General features: G+C 39.7%; 1 protein-coding gene across 4 annotated transcripts in view; it reads right to left on the bottom strand.

Annotated features, from left to right (window-relative positions):
* sbb (scribbler) overlaps positions 1–18,111 on the bottom strand; it is a 364,549-nt gene that overhangs the window by 316,190 nt on the left and 30,248 nt on the right. For 2 of the 4 annotated variants that reach the window (XM_067145663.2, XM_067145664.2), the window contains exon 2: positions 1,696–1,873. The exons of the other annotated variants lie outside the window; for them this stretch is intronic. The gene's annotated coding sequence lies outside the window, so the exon portion shown is untranslated. The remainder of the gene's footprint in view (positions 1–1,695; positions 1,874–18,111) is intronic. 4 annotated transcript variants of the gene reach the window in all.

Genomic DNA, 18,111 nt, shown 5'->3' with positions numbered 1-18,111 from the left:
TCCTTGGCTTTGACAATATGAAAGTGACCGAGGTATGAGCGATTCTAGTAATACCATTCCTTATGCAGCCAGTCCCTGTTATGAATGGTGTGAAAATATCGCTCATAGGGTCAGTTGGTGCATGCATTTCGGTGGGCTTGGCAGACTGATATATAATAGCAGCGGCTGGCTCAGTGAGGAAATCAACAGGAAACTACCTCACTCCTCATTTCCCTAGTACGCCTCTTCAGTGACGCCTAGGCTATTTATGACAGCTGTTGGCGGAGTTGCAGAGGATCAAACCAGCCTTCGGGCTGAATACCCAACATACACAATGCGACGGCACACACTGCTAATCGGTCTATGGAGGTAATACGGGAAATTTTTGAAGATCGTGTGGTTAATTATCCTCCTAGATTTCCTGATTTAAATCCCTGTGATTATTACCTGTGGAGGATGGTGAAGGGAAAAGTGTATGTGAACAACCCTTACACAATGGAACATTACACAAGTTATTTCGAACATCACACGGACTGAGATTCGTCGACCGAGCTCGATAGCTGCAGTCGCTTAAGTGCGGCCAGTATCCAGTATTCGGGAGATAGTAGGTTCGAACCCCACTGTCGGCAGCCCTGAAGATGGTTTTTCGTGGTTTCCCATTTTCACACCAGGCAAATGCTGGGGCTGTACCTTAATTAAGGCCACGGCAGCTTCCTTCCCACTCCTAGCCCTTTCCTGTCCCATCGTCGCCATAAGACCTATCTGTGTCAGTGCGACGTAAAACAACTAGCAAAAAAAGGAGATTCGTCGAGTGCCTGCAAACCTATTTGCGAGGTGTCAGGCATGTTTGACAGCTGAGGGACAACATTATGAACATCTAATGTAATGCCAGATAGGTTTAAGACTAATAGTTTCACTAGAAATTGATTTCTATGTGTGGATTGCCATGAGTAGAGGGGAGGAAAAGCGCGCATTTTATTGTAATTCCGAACTCATGGGTATCACCGATAGTTCTAGTTTTGCTGCAAACATTACGAAAAAGCACAACAACAATTCACAGGGGCGACATTTTTTCTGAATTAATGACATGCGAATAAAAGTGTGACAAAGCAGCATTCAAGGGTAGAGTACGAGGGCTGTTTCGTTCCTAACTCTTAACAAACGGAAGTCACTATTTCAGTGAAGTTCCTCGTTTTGTACGTTGGTGAATAAAAGAACAAGTTTTTTGAAATTTGCTTTGGAACAGCTTTCGGTGACTGGAGAAAGGAAAAAAGTTATTTACTTACAATGCAACAAAGTAGTTCAACGGAATGTAACTTCTTAGTAAGTTGATTAGATCAGCAAATTATTTACATTTTAAACTATTATCTATAAAAGTACCGTAAAACCGTGCACCTACGAGGTAACTTTGGAACATCTCAGAAAAAACTACTATGAAGACGTTTACATGAAATAAATATGTCTGCACTTAACTTCCACCAATAGCGTTAAATAAATACTTTTATTAAAACAATTTCAACTGCGGAAAATGGAAAATGTGTATCGAATGAATGAATGAATGAATGAATGGTCAAATGTCTTGCGAACTCGTACAAACGTACTAGATCCTTATAACAAATATAGCTTTTCCAAACACAGTGCAAAGTTACCTCTGGATGGGTAAAGAAAACCCGTTTTACGAGAGTGATGATACGAAATTACTGCATTTATACTCACAAATTATTTCCGTTATAGACTGTTTTGTAGTGATCATCCTGAAGATCTCTGTGATCAAACAAGGTGCTCCGTGATTCTCGCTTTGCAAACAGCACTGCTGTCTCATTTGTGTCTGATTCTCAAATCATCAAAGCTCACAGCAGTAGATGAAGATGATTCGTAGATTTGATCCAAGTTACTATCAAGTAAAAGTAGAATAGAAAAATTACGATTAGTTTAAAATTCCGTTTTATTACACATTAGGGATCAAACTACCGAGGTTTACACTTCACATTGATTAAAAATTTGCAGATCAACACACTAAATGCATAAGGTTTGCCCTGCCGCAGAAAAATTTGAAGAAGAAAAAGCTCAGTTACGAATGGAAAGGAGGGTAATAATAATAATAATAATAATAATAATAATAATAATAATAATAATAATAATAATAAAAAGCATACAGTTTAATAACAATCAAGAAAGCACTAATAAAGAGTAGGGTACAATGAGCGTAACTGAGTAGGACTGTTAAAAAACTAGCATCCGATGATGCTATGAGAACACCGACAAGCCAGGATTTTTGAGGGTTGAAACCCTGTACAAATGAGCTTTCTCAACCACGATGAGTAAACACGTGCAATGTCGAATGAAAGAGCCCTTCATCAGATAAACAGTTTATGTGTACTATGGCAGGTCAAGACTATACGAGTATAAGCAATGTTTGAAATAAATATACCACATATTACGAGACTAACACGTTCTAAACTAGAAAGAAAGAAAAACACAACAGCGCTGTGATCTTTAGCAGCTATTTATACTTGTTCGGCATACAGACCTATTCTCATCCTTCCTGTGGGTGTATACAACCAGCAGGTGGTATAATGCAGCGATCTTAAAACATCAGAGGCACAGTAATGTCGTCTTTGTGTGCTCTACAACAACATTCATAAGCCCGTAAGAATCCACCTATTAACATGTTTATACAAACTCCGGACCGCTGGCGAGATAAAATGCAAACTGTATAAATCAGTTTCAATAAGGAACAAGCCATGTTATAGGCTTGTGAAATGGCAGTTGTATGCAGTGTACAGGAACTGTTCGAACAAAGATAAACTTTCACAAAGAAAAACAATATAACCTCCATGATTTCCAGATATCCTGACTTAATCTCGATAGAATTTTGTAAAATCAGAAAAAAATAACGGCAACTCTTTGGTTTAGCAAAAAGGAAATGGGAGAGATAATTTCTCAGTTCATGAATGTACAGAAAAGTGAAGTATAAAACCATGAAAAGAAGTTTTAAATGGCGAATAGAGAAAGTATCGAGACAAGGAAATTATCATGAAGTCTACAGCAGAAAGACAATATTCCGCATATTGTGTTGTAAGAATTCTATGAGGAACACGACCCAATTTAGCTGAATATAATTCATTTAATACATATTCATTATATACTGTTATGCCTTTCAGCGTTCAGTCTGCAAGCCGCTGTGAATTATCTACAAATAGTCGCAAAAGTATCCGCCCATTCACTGGTTTGTCGTAAATAACGGTCAGTAGTGGAAAGGTAGCAAGGAAATCCATGTTGTAATAGTTACATTTTATTAGAGAATAAGAACGTGATGAAAATCCACAGCCTGTTTCCAGTCATTCGACCGGGTCAGGAATGGAATGAATGAATGAAGCCCCATCTAGCGGCGAGGATAGGAATCGTGCCGGCTGCCGAAGCCTGTCGCACTACTCGGGGCAATGATTAATGAATGACAGATGAAATGAAATGATAATGGAGAGTGTTGCTGGAATGAAAGATGACAGAAAAACTACCCCGCCTCCACTTTGTCCAGCACAAATCTCACATGGAGTGACCGGGATTTGAACCATGGAACCCAGCGGTGAAAGGCCGGCGCGCTGCCGCCTGAGCCACGGAGGCTCCAGAATAAGAACGTGATAATATATAAAAATCAAATAATAACACAACAGGTTTTAAAACTATGGCTTCTGTTCCGACAAGGAGTGTAGCAGAAGTATTCATCCACTTGTACTTCACACGCACTTGACTCACAGAACAAATAATTATTCAGTATCCACTCGAATTTCCTTTGGCAATAATGACAGTCTGAAGCCTTTTCGGCATGGACTGGACTGGTTTTGCCGTGATTTCTGGGCCTACCTTCTGCTTTAAAATATATATATATATATATATCTGTTCGGGGCGTCACCACATGTGGATCTTTTGCCCATACTGGCACCATATTGTACGAACCTGCGTGTAATTGGAATGGCTGTAGTGTGGAATGTTGTGTGTGAGGAAAGGAAGATTAAGGACGTCACAAATACCCAGTCCCCAGGCCAGGGATACTAATCATTACAATTTAAAAACCCTGACCCGGCCGGCAATCGAACCCGGGGCCGCCGAGTGACAGGCGGACGCGCTGCCCGTTACACCGCGGGGCCGAACTATCTTCTGCTACTCTTCAGAAAATAATGTTGGCTTCCATCTTTCCTTACTTTTTCCTCTTTTGCTGCCGTCTGTTTTAGTTCCGCCAATACATGCTCTATGGGATTTAAATCTGGCAAGTGGAGTGGTGTTTGCAGCACATAAGATGTTTTGTACAGTAACCAGTTCTCAACGACCCAAGCAGTATGTTTCAGGCATAGTAGTCAGCATCTGTCCTTATTTTAAAGGAACTATTCTCTTAAGCCAACTTTAGCAACTGAAATATCATCTATACGAAAGGAAATTTGCCAATTCTTTTACTAGTCTGAAAAAATAAAACGAACTAAAACAAATCTCAATTTATTTAAATAATTGCCTAGATATGCACAAAAATATTACTAAGAATATGTCATATCGTCGTGGCGCCAGCAAAAACCACTATGTGAAATATTTTAGTTTACAATTTTGGCCGGTAAGGTTCTGTCTCGTCCGCCTCTGTGGTGTAGTGGTTAGTGTGATTAGCTGCCACCCCCAGAGGCCCGGGTTCGATTCCCGGCTCTGCTACAAAATTTGAAAAGTGGTACGAGGGCTGGAACGGGGTCCACTCAGCCTCGGGAGGTCAACTGAGTAGAGGAGGTTCGATTCCCACCTCAGACATCCTGGAAATGGTTTTCCGTGGTTTCCCACTTCTCCTCCAGGCAAATGCCGGGATGGTACCTAACTTCAGGCCACGGCCTCTTCCTTGTCTATCCTTGTTCAGCATAGCGGGCGAGGCCGCCTGGGCGATGTACTGGTCATCCTCCCCAGTTGTATCCCCCGACCCAGAGTCTGAATCTCCAGGACACTGCCCTTGAGGCGGTAGAGGTGGGATCCCTCGCTAAGTCCGAGGGAAAAACCGACCCTGGAGGGTAAACGAACGAACGAAGGTACTGTCTCTAAGGTTCAATACTGTGGGAATAAAATAAATAAATAAATAAATAAATAAATAAATAAATAAATTAGCCGTGTGAATCCCCTAAGGGCTATGGCCTCTTGCAATGCAGGGACAGTGCTCAGTTTAGCTCATCAGGTGAGCAGGTCCTGAAGAGCATTATTGTATTGGTTTATCTGTAGTTTGTTTCATGATATCGTATTACCGCATATTGTACACTGGTGTAGTCTCACCCCCGAATGAATGCAATGGTGCTTTTCTGGATCAACAATTCGCGAAAACGCACTGTTGCATTAATGACACGTGTACACTTTTTTCCCAGGGAGGGTTTAGGTTCCTTCTAGGTGAAAGCGTAAACTTGCACTCTTCGTTCTTGCATAGCTTCTTCTCCGAATGTTGTAGACGTTTCTTGTAATTAATTGACCGTGGGAATACTGCCAATGAATTCTGGCTTTTAATATACATGTGCTGCGAGTCAGTATTTCTCCAAAAATATCATCATTCGCAGGTGCAACGACGATATGTCAAATCAAACCCAAGTATAACCATACCAGAACCACAATTCGCCGACATTTTTCCTGTTCAGTTGTCTACAACTAAAGAAATAGAATATGATTGTAACTGCATGAGAATCCGGGCTCTACTCATCACGGACTCCGCTCTCACAGTTATGCTCTTACATAGGTCTGCAGAAGATTATAGTAGTTTCCACATACAGATCATTCTGGGCGCCTAGTTCATTGTTAATCATCTTTCAACTTCTTTTACGAGTCTAAACAATTCACTGGCGCTATTGTTTTGACCGCTGCTGACACCATCCACACTGCCACATTGCCGCAATTATTGTCTTTCTTTGGCAACATTGCGTTCCGCCGGCCGCCCCGCACTGGGCCTTCATTCTCAAATTATCTAAATCAAAAATATGTTCCTATATTTAAACTCATAAGATTTCTATTTAGCTTTACCTGCATATACAGTACCGAAAATTGATGTTTGGGGACCTGATTAAAGCCCCTTGTCACAGCCCGAGCTGACGTGTGACGGTATAGTCTTCCGCGGGGGTCTTTCTTTACCAGACTGGGCAGGTGGTACGCAAAATTCTTTATTATGGTCGCTCTACTTAAACGACCTCGCCCTTCACGAAGCTGATTTATTTCCAACAGAAAGGACACAGCCATAAGTGGAGTTCAGTTACATTCTATTTATTGGCTTTCGCAGTAATAACGGTTTATTAAACTTTACGACACCAAATATATTAAGAAAACTTGACACCTATTTCACATACATTGATAACTGGAGAGAGAAACACGTTATGGTAATGTTGCTGTTGTACTGTTTGAGGCAAGTAAAGCAATTAAAGCAATTACAAAGCAGCGACGAAAACTAAGGCGACATAAAATTATGCAGAAAAACGCGTAAATGGGAAAATTACTATGTGGACTTCGGATTATTTTCTCCAGTTTCACCTCCTTCCCGGGTGTTTAACCTGACACTACTCATACAGACGAGAGAACAGGAAAAATAAAACAAGGGCTTAATTTAGGTAATAAGGCATTTGACCTAGTGTTAAAAAGGAAAATAGCAGAAAAACGTGTTTAGGGCTGTCGACAGTGGTGTTTGAACTTCCGCAAGCTTACAGCTAAACGCGCGATTCGCTCGGTATGTAATAATTTAATGTCGCTATTGCTAGCCTGGAGCAATAGCTGAGTTTCCTGTCGTAGCCTATTCTACCAACATTTATATAGCAAGGGGAGGCTATTCTGACATTTAGCGTTTGCGTAGAAGAAAAACGAAGACTAAACCAAACTCATGATGAACCACGGTCAACATCATGATTACCGAGCGAATTAGGGTCGCGTAACTGTGAGGTACCATTCGGGAGATAGTGCGTTCGAATCCCACCATCGGCAGCCCAGAATATGGTTTACCGTGGTTTCCCATTTCCACACCAGGCAAATGCTGGGGCTGTATCTTAATTAAGGCCACAGCCGCTGCCTTCCCAATTCTATCAGTATACCATCCTTGCGTCGCCGAATACTTTTGATGTGTTACTACGACGTTACACCAGTAGCAAACAAAAATAAATAAAAAACCAACAGGATCCAAACCTTGGATCACCGTTCGGTGCAGCTTCTCAATCCTATCGTGGAACGAACTTAAACTCTCGGTTTCAAAGGCGAGTGAACATCACTTGCTGGAAATGTATCAAACAAAATTAGTTTCATAGAATCGCAGGACATTCCCCCTAAGATTATTTCCAGGTCCTACAAGAAATTTATCATATTCCTGGCCTCGAGAAAGTGTTCACGTCTCGCTTTTCAAAGACTGCGTCGATAACCTAGATGTTAAGATTCGCAGTCGCTTAAGTGCGGCCAGTATCCAGTATTCGGGAGATAGTGGGTTCGAACCCCACTGTCGGCAGCCCTGAAGATGGTTTTCCGTGGTTTCCCATTTTCACACCAGGCAAATGCTGGGGCTGTGCCTTAATTAAGACCATAGCCGCTACCTTCCAACTCCTAGCCCTTTCCTGTCCCATCGTCGCCATAAGACCTATCTGGTCGATGCGACGTAAAGCAACTAGCAAAAAAAAAAAAAAAAAAAAAAAGAAAGGTGTTAAGATTCCCTCAAATAATAATAATAATAATAATAATAATAACTTTTGAACGACAACAGACTGCTCTCCCCAATGTTTAAAGAAGAAGATAAGTAAATTCATGTTCTTAAGGGACCGCATTGTTCATCGCAGGCACACTTTTCTCAGAAACAACGGAACCTATAAATATGTGTGTTGCGTGTATCCACAGGATTCGTATCTACATGGGAGGTGAATTATATTCTAGTCTTCTCTGTCTTCTGCTGCTCGTTTCACATCCCACTCTCCTTTTGGTGTCCTCTAGATACTTTTCCTACGTCGACCTCTTTCTTTCCTCACTAAAATTTTGCCTTCGAAAAATCAGTTGTGAAGGCGTTGTTTCTAATGATATATTCAATAAATTTAATTATTGCTACGTTTCATTTCTTTTGCAATCTTCTATCCTCCTCTAACTCTTGAGCTCTAAATCAGTAGCCACATTTCCATAAAGTAAATAGTCCTAGTACTAAATCTACTCCTTTCTACAATTTCTGAATCCATTCACAGTATCAAATTTGACAAGCATGTCTATAGTGATAGCCCATACACCAGCAAGTCCACCTGTTATTTACTTGTATACACTCCTCAACTTATGGAAAAGTTAGGCATATCAGACATTGTATAGTCGCTGAAACTAAGAATAAACGCATGGTATTGTGTCAGTACACTTTTCTCCGGAACAACTGAATCTATAAACATAATGTATGTTGTGGGTACCCACAAGATTTGTACGTACATGGGAGGTATTATTTTGATAATTAGAATTAAGCCCGTTAAAATAATAATTGCGAGGAACATACAATACCATGAGCTCATTGTTTTGTGTTTTTTGTTTTCTTAATTGAGTGACTATACATACTATACATAGATGAAGTAACCAGTAAGGTCGTGTCCAAAGTTCAGCACTTGCGGAGGCGTAAGCCTATTATAATATCAGTTTCCGTCATAACTGTACACATCTCAACCTCTTCTCTCTCCTTCGCTAAATTTGTGTCTAAGGACTCGTAATCTTTTGCAATGTTTTGACCCAAACGTAAGACCACTTACAAGAATCTATCCCTACATAAAGTTAGCGCCTTTTTTAAATGCTATCTGTTCGGGGCGTCGACCTAGAAAGACCTTTTGCCCCTAAGTTAGCGCCTACTCAGAAGTCGAATCACTGTCTCCATACTTATTTGATTTATATTTTTCTGTGGTCAAGCGTATTAAGTGAAAATGTTTCAGTGCGCCATTCTGATTAATTAATATGAAAACAAACACTCGTCGGTGCGACAAAATGAAAGGAAAATATAGAATAACAACCTTCATATAGTCTTTTAAGCTACTGATAACCAGGTTGTCGAGTAAATCTAACTACTTATGTCACTCTTGCAAAACGTTTTATTAATAGATAAACGAAACTGAGATAAGCAAGTGAGGATCAAGCACGATTATCTAACAAGACTGAAATAACATCCGTTGTATTCCATTTACTGTATGCATGTGATCAAAGCCGAAGTTTAACTACGTACAGCTACTAATAACTATTAGCCCACAGATATCCATTACATCTGCAGCAGGGAAGGCTTCACTTGCCCGCATTAATCCGCAATATGATTCTCTCAGCAGACCGGTTCTGTAGAAACACGTCCGCCCACAAGCCTTATTGATTTTCTGTGGCAGGACGCGCGTCTGCGCCCCAGCTTTCCCAATAAAACATCTGCCATGTCCTTCCGCGTGAAACTCGTCCCGAGGCGTATTCAATGACCAACCTCGAAAATGGTCCACACAATCTCACGGAATAAAACTGTCTTATACATATAGAGCGATACAGAAGAGGAGAAAAAAAATCCTGATCTGTTATATTCTACTATCACAATTAATTTAAAGTTACCAGAAGTGCCCTTTTACGAGATGTTGGTTTTGTAATCTCCTTTTTTTGTACTCTTTTCATACACTATCCTGACTAGCCAACAAATTAAAATTAAATTTACAAATTTCAGTTCAGAGAAGCGTTGATCTAATAAAAGTGCCTGAGCTATTTCAGTGCTAATGAAATGTCACTTTTGTTCTGAAATTCTGAAGTTATGTGAATGTTTATGCCATACCTGCTCGCAACCAATGTGGAAATAATGTTTAGTTTAAAGGAAGCACAGAATACACCAGAAAGAAATAGCTTATCAGTAGATTCAGTGAAAAACTTATTTAACTCAATTCAATTTCAGAGACCTAAATTGTATCCAGTTTTATGAACACTGATGGACAAAGAGAAATTTTCTACCATTAGAAGTTCTTCAAAATACAACTAAAGATATGATTAACAATACAAGATAAATAAATAATGGCGTAGGGCCTTCGGAGCGGCCTGGTGCAGGTCTTTTTCTAGTAAACGGCCTATTAGGCGACCTGCATGTCTGTGAAGATGAGGGCCCTACCTAGGATGATTTCTAATGTTGAATACGCCACACACACCCAGCCCCCGAGCCATTGGAATTAACCAATTAAGGTGTAAATCCCCGACCCGGCCGGGAATCGAACCCGGGACCCTCTGAACCGAACGCTGGTACGCTGACCATTCAGCCGAGTCGAACATAACAATAATAGAAGAGATAACGTTAATATGATGAGGATAGGCTTGGAAACTTAAAACTGCGATTTCTGTTTCTTCTATTCTTAATCATTACACCGTTCCCACCATCAGCATTACATCTGGCCAAGTTCCCACGAGTCACTGTAATGTACTCATTTTCTACTTCGCTGATCTGGTAACGCTTAACAGTTATTCATGAAGAATCTGGCAGAGATAGTTAAATCGTTTTGAGACCGCGCTACTGATTTCAATCTTGAATATTCAATCGTAAACAACACTAACTCAGATAAGACGTGGTGAACGGAAGAAAAATGGAAAAGTCGTCCTGCTGTAAGACGTTTATTTTAGACTGGAAAATCCTTACTGTATATATAATCCTTTATTCAGGAAAGTGACCGCAAACCAGTCTGCCATAAGACATAGCATTGTAAGATGTTTATCACCTTATGACCCCAACTTGGCAGGTTCGATCCTGACTCAGTCCGGTGGTATTTGAAGGACGAAATTCCGGCACCTCCGCGTCCCCGAAAACCGTCAAAATAGTTAGTGGGACGTAAAGCCTATAACATTATTATTCATTAATTTTTATTTTTTAAAGGAGTATAAATTTATCGTAAACAGCACTAACTTAAATAAGATGCACGCATCCACGTACAGCCGCCTCGGCAATCGTGGCTAAGTAGCTTCCTTTGAAAGCAAATTTCCACAACTCGGCCATCATCCTCGGTATTGTACCTTTTACACCACTAACAATCCATAAACGGTGACTGAGTTTACGTGGTATTTCTCTAAGATGTAACTAGATACTGGAACATAAATTGCCTGTTTCTCGGAGTGCACATCGTGTGGCGGCTGTACGCCTCATTCTAGCCGTACTGTAGGGTTCAATATTACAGAACGATCTTTCTGTTTATCAATGACTAGAATATCTACCCTTCTCGTACTACCATTTTCAGCTAAGCAGTTCATTTCTTCAGTTAAATCCAATTAAATGTCAACATCATTAGTTATAATCACGTAAAATACTTTATAATACAAAAATATGAAGAAAAAGAGGAGTGCTAAAAAATAATCTTGAATACGGTTACTATTACGGCGTGATTTCTGTGACTTTAAGAATATCATTGTTTATTACCTACTCATCCTTTCAGCTGTGTTTAGTTTGATTTTCAGGGGTAAAAGTGAAATTTACGGCCTCTATTAAATGAAATATGTTCTTTCTCTAGTTTCCAAAAATATTTGTGAAGCTTACAATTTCGGCACATATTCAACATGGTACTGATATTGTCGGTGATTAACAGACCATCTTTTTCCTTTTGACAGGTCGGAGACTCCTCGGAAACAGGTCTGCGAACAGAATTAAATTAGATGGCGTGTTTTATAGATATGAGTGGGGACATGGAGAAAAATAAAACAAAGAACAAAGAACATGAGTTCGGATTTACTAGGAATCAATGATATTCAGCCATGGGGAGATAACGAAGAGGTAGGAGATTAGAACAAGGTAAGACAGAGTATGGAATGGGATTACTGATTAGAGAAATCATAGCAAGCAACATTTTTATTAGGCATGTAAATGAGCAAATATAAAAAAAGAATTTCACTGCGGGAATTAGGACTAAAATTGCCCTAGTGCATTCAGTTTGTAAAGAAGTTCACGGCTTTACCTTGGGGGGTTGAAACACTTGCACGGAGCCCTTCACTCTACCTAACAGTACTTGGTGAGTCATAACTAGGATGGTGACATTTGCTCGGAGTGACAGTACTTCTCATAGCCTCGATTGAAGAGCTTCGGTGTAAATTGTTGAAATCACTGCGTTTCCCTCGCACATTTTTTTTCTTCTTTTGCATTTACTACACTACTTCCCACTTCATTCGCCGCTACATGAATTTTTTTTTTAATCTACGCACCGGCTATAGGTCAGTTGATAATTACAATGTACTGATGTCCGTTGAAAATCAACAAAGGGTCCTCTTGGTGGTCCTTTATTCTCAATCATTCCGATGTCTGCTTTCCTATCCAAAATCAGTGTTTCCGATCCAAAGAGATATTTTAATTGAATAACTGTGTTATTATTATTATTATTATTATTCGTAATTAGTAATACAGTACATTACACCACTGGAAGCGCAATGGCGCACAATGTCAACACAGTACGCATCATCGCTAATCCCCAATACAGAAAATGAATTATGAAATTATAATGTATTTATTTTGCAACCGGACAATATTCTCGTCTTCTCCCTCTAACACACACATTTTGGCGCCCGCTTCACCACACCCATTATGTAATACGCTGCCTCATCTCAGCTTAATTGCTCGGGTCGTGAGAATGCTCCGGCTACATGCGCAGGGACTAGGTCCCTAATTGATACAGTATACTCGGGTTAAACTGGAAATGAAGACCTCTCGGGCTCGGCGCTCAACCCCCCTTGCAGTGCTTCTCGGTGGGAATGCACGCAGCGCTGCGCTCCGAGGTTCGATAGGTGCGCTGCGAAACTTCCGAGCCATTTATTATATTGCTGGTAATAGTCATTGAAATATTTGCACTCAATATTTTTTACAAAAAGGAACAAGAGGAAAATATTTAACAGCTTAAACATATTTATTTTACAGGTGTTGGCTTACGCATTACAATAAAAGATCTGAGTTGTTACATAAGAGCTCAATTCACGGTGGAATTGATGACAAAATAAACTCTCTTTGCGATCAGAAGTCTTTCGCGTTTCTTATCCGTCTTGTGTTCCCCATACTGCTTTCACAACACTTACAACTTTGAATCGGTTCATTATCACTTTCGTACGGAACTTCGGTTAATAAAAAGCGAAATTAACACAATAATGCATAGGGTATAAAGCATTTCAAATTAACGACCTCAAAACATGCTAGAATACGATCGAAATGGCCTAGAAACAACTCCAAATAACTGACCACTGAAAACACTCTCATTCTCGCGATCGCGCGCTTTCGTTCTGACCATAAAAAGAAAACAACAATCGACGACGAAGTTTCTAGCGTGACATATTTTAAACAACATTGTATTCAGCAACATGATAGGCAGTCTTTAGAAATTACCATAAGAAGACTGTCATCGGCAAGGATCTAGGTAGAGTGTCCTGCTTGCAGTTCAAATAACCTTGATAATATGAATAAAAGTTAAGCTTAATAAATTTTGTACTGTGTTGATATGTGTCTACTTTCCATCGGACATGAAAACTGGGGCGTATGGTGATTTCCATACGTGTATAGAAGATAATACGAAATTCGCTAACATGTCATTAATAATTGTGGGAGACACTAATATTCCAGAAATAAATCCTACCAGTATTGCACTACCCAAATCTCAGACCTCAACAATATGACCGAACAGTTGATCTACATTATAGTACCGGTATTGTCGAGTATATAGAGAATAGAAGTGTCTACAGTCTAGTCTCTCGTGCCAGAGGACATCATCTGTCCTTACATACTGACAGCCCTTACTGGCATAACTGAGCTCCTTAAAACTCAATCGAATTATGCATAGGCCTACAATTTCCATAAGGCTGATTTTGAATTAATACATTGGATCATTTTTTATTCTATTTCTAACCGCATTCTTAATAAATGTGTGCCCATGGCGCCTAGGGAACAAAAACTATATCCACCTTGATTTAACTTCATAATGATGAAATATCAAACGGAAATCACACCATCATAAAAAATAAGGGAGGAAAGAACCGACGCAGATAAAAAATACAGTAAGGAAGAACCGACATGGATAGGTCTTATGGCGACGATGGGATAGGAAAGGGCTAGGAGTGGGAAGGAAGGGACCGTGGTCATCATTAAGGTACAGCCCCAGCGGTTACCTGCTGTGAAAATGGGAAACCGCGGAAAACCATCTACAAGGCTGCCGACGGTGGGGTTCGAACCCACTATCTCCCAAATTCAAGCTGACAGCCACTCCCTCGATGCCAAATTTAATGAAACTCTAAGTTTTAAAATGGGCTACCAAGTAGCGAAAGAATATTTGCGGAAAGCTGAAAATGAGATCTGTAAGGATAATACCAATATAGTTGGTCCGTTATTGGACATTATAAATTTTCCAGCTAACTCATTCCTGGTTGTTAGCGTTTCAGCCCGGTGTGCTAAGTTGGACTCATCAGTTGGTAAATAGCACATCTACCAAGACACATGGCTAGTGCATACCGCTAGCAACCAGGAATGAGTTAGCTAGAAAATTTATGTCCAATAACGGACCAACTACACGGGTATAATAAATTTACTCATTTGGGACAAATATTTCAGGTTCCCTACGGGAATCAACATCTATTATCATCTGTAAGGATGTCGAAAAATCTCTACACATTTGTTAAAAAATAAAAGCAGATCCTTAGGGTGAAATATAACGAAACATGGCGGACACTTGTTTGATGATAAAACAATTTCTGAGAGTTCTGCGTATTATTTTTCCTCTGTCTATTCTCAGAACTCCGCAAAATATGATGCCTTGTTATCTGAGAACCAGGATGTAGATCCGATGTTTACTAAACTACCATATTAGACGTGAAAATATCTATATCTAAAATGAAGCCCAATAAATCTACAGATCCTGATCTTACTCACCCATATGTATTATCTTACCCTTTTTCAATTATGTTCAATTACCACTACTTTGCCTTTGCACCAGAGTGTTTCCAACCAGATGGAAAATTACGAAAATAAATTCAAGTTACAAATCTGAAAACCGGTCAGTTTGAAGTAATTACAGACCTGTCGCAATCGTCGCTGCTCTTGCGAAGGTTAGAGCAAATCGTGTACCAGGACATTCATGGTTTTATGCCCAGACGATTTACCGTACCGGTAAGGAATTTAACGGAATTCACTCATTCACTTCTACGAGCGAAGGAGCTCAAGTGGATGTTATTTATACTGAATATAAGGTAGTTCAACACAATGAATCATGACATACTTATATGGAAATTAGCCTACTGCCGATTTTCTAACAGTATGTTGAAATATTGTTCGTATCGAACCGTCATAATCGCATATGATAGTACGGCACGTCCACATACTACACACGACCTGGAGTTCCCCAAAGTTCGAGCGTCGGCCCTTTGTTATTTTTGTTGCTAGTTAGTACTTCCCATTGTGTATAAATCATGTTAACAAAATTCTACTTTTCGCCGATGATGCAAAAAATTATAAAATAAGTGCATAATTGTAGAAATTTGCAGAAAAATCATGATAGTGTCAGGAGTGGGAAGGAAGCGGCCGTAGCCTTAATTAAGGTACAGCCCCAGCATTTGCTTGGTGTGAAAATGGGAAACCATGGAAAACCATTTTCAGAGCTGCCGACAGTGGGGTTCGAACCCACTATCTCCCGAATGCAAGCTCACAGTTGCGCGATCCTAAGATAATCCTTGCTCCAAGAAATGAAGCTGTCAACGTTATTAATAAGCAACTTTTACAAGAATTACCCGGTGTTCTACAAATTTAAAAGTCCATCGACTCCATATGTAATACACATGAGGTTGTCGACTACACGACATAGCTTTTGGACAACTTTGATCGACCTGGAGTATCCTCGAATATCTTAGAGCGGACAATTGTCGTGGCGCCGATTATCCTTCTCAAAAATATGAATCCTCCTTCATTTTGCAATGGAACACGCCTCTCAGTCGAGAAACTGATGCCGAATATTATTGAAGCAACCATCATGACTGGACATGCCGCGGGCGAGGTAGTATTCATTCCTCGGATGCAAATCATCCCTTCGGTAATACAGTTTCAATGAAGACGTCTGCAGTTCCCCGTTCGTTTCCGTGGGTTGGCGAGCGTGGGTCCCTGAGCTGAGTCCTGGCATTGCTTCCACTTACTTGTGCCAGGCTCCTCACTGTCATCTGTCCTACCCGACCTTCCTTGGTCAGCTCTTGTTCTTTTCCGACCCCGACGGTATTAGAGCACTCGAGGTCTAGGGAGTCTTTCATTTACACGCCCTTCGTAGCCCTTGCCTTTCTTTGGCCGATATCTTCATTTTTCGAAGTGTCGGATCCCTTCCACTTTTAATAATAATAGTATTGCAACCAAATGGTCATGATATATACACTTAGATAGTGATAATATGCATTCAATGCTTGCAAAACATGGTCAGTTATTTACACAATTGTGTCAAGCTACCTTTTCTACGGACACATTCTATAGCATGGTATATGCCGCATCGTTGGTCACAGAAGACACACACGCAACCCGGTCCTGGCTTGTGAAATTCCATGGTTCTGCACACCTTATGGTGGAACCCGTGTACGGCAAACCTGGTCACTGTATGCCTCAGGTCATATCCACCACGCGTCCAGTCCCTGTTTAACATCGCATCAGTTAAATAAAACTCGTCCCATATCATGGCCCTCTTTGCTTGCAGTTCATGTAGCAGCTCTCTGTAACTCCTTGTCACTGATAGTAGTAATCTAATTCTTATGTCTTCAATGAAATACGTCTCCTTTGCCAGAACGTATACTAGCCTTGATAATGTATATTTAGAAATGCATAGAACTCTCTTTAAGAATCTAGCCTTCAAACTTTCCAGCTCTCCTGATTAGTGTTATATAGAGGATGGTTGCCTAGTTGTAGTTCCTCTTACAGCAATAATCACCACCATCGTTCGATTCCGTTTCGCATTAACAAGGCGTAAGGCAATCGCTTCTCATATAGTCAACTGTACGTGGGTGGTTCAAGACAAACACACCATACATCTCAGCTCCACACTTAATATAGCTTTAAAAAAATATAATATGGTATTGTACATTGTTTTAATATCATATGTATCATCCACCAACCCGGTATTTAAGCACTGAAAGTAATAATGTGATTAAAAATTAAATACTGTCATTCATGCAATTTATGTAAAAACGATGTGTTAATAAATATGTTTTTATTTTACTTTTATATAAAGGGTTTAAAACATCTAACGGTTGAATTAATAAACATGGGCGAAGCCGCGGGTACATGCTAGTTATATAAGAAGAAAATGATGAAAACAGCAGTATATACAAAGATAGGGGAACAAAAAGTTGCATTCCATATTATAAAGCAAAATAGGAGTTTATGTCCGTGTTCGTCTTGATACACATTTTAATTTACATACAACACATCATACTAAAACCCTCACAGAAACATGCATCTAAGCTTAACCAAAGAGAAGGAAGTGGTCCCAACCATCGAAAATTGCGGACATCACATGAAGAATCAAATCAAAAATCAAAATCACTTTGGTGGCAAATGGTACACTAAAATATATTATTGTCAAGCACTACATTTTAAATTAACAAGAGATTTTTTTTTCTATGAGCTTTACGTCGCACCGACACAGATAATTAACAAGAGAAGAAGACATTTTCCTAGAATACAATATTACACAATTTACACTAACATTCTTTTCTATTGAACACACAGCTCATCCTTAATAAATTTATATTGTTTACAAAATTCTACTTATAATATCTCCTGTACTTACAAACATAGTCAACTCATATACAGTATGTGGAATTACTTCAAATAAAACTATACAACTGGTATAAGATTAAAATTTACTTTGCATTTATTTATTTATTTATTTATTTACTTTTACCCATTTTGGAACTATGAAATGCGTAAAAATGTATTTCACTGGCCTCGTAAACTTAATCCACACGGGGGATGACACCAAGGAAGGTTGAACAACTACAGATGACAAGACAGTCTGGCGAATGAACGGATTTGTAATGCTAGATTCAGGTAGACTCAATTATCGGCACACATGCTTCATATACGCTGATACCCGGGGGTATCTAAGTAAAGGTAAACTCCTCTCAAGTGATTGAGGGGTTCAGCACTCAGCCGCAGGAAGT

The sequence above is a fragment of the Anabrus simplex genome, chromosome 4 (assembly GCF_040414725.1).
Source record: "Anabrus simplex isolate iqAnaSimp1 chromosome 4, ASM4041472v1, whole genome shotgun sequence".
Lineage (NCBI taxonomy): Eukaryota > Metazoa > Arthropoda > Insecta > Orthoptera > Tettigoniidae > Anabrus > Anabrus simplex.
This window is presented reverse-complemented; position numbering and strand designations above follow the sequence as displayed.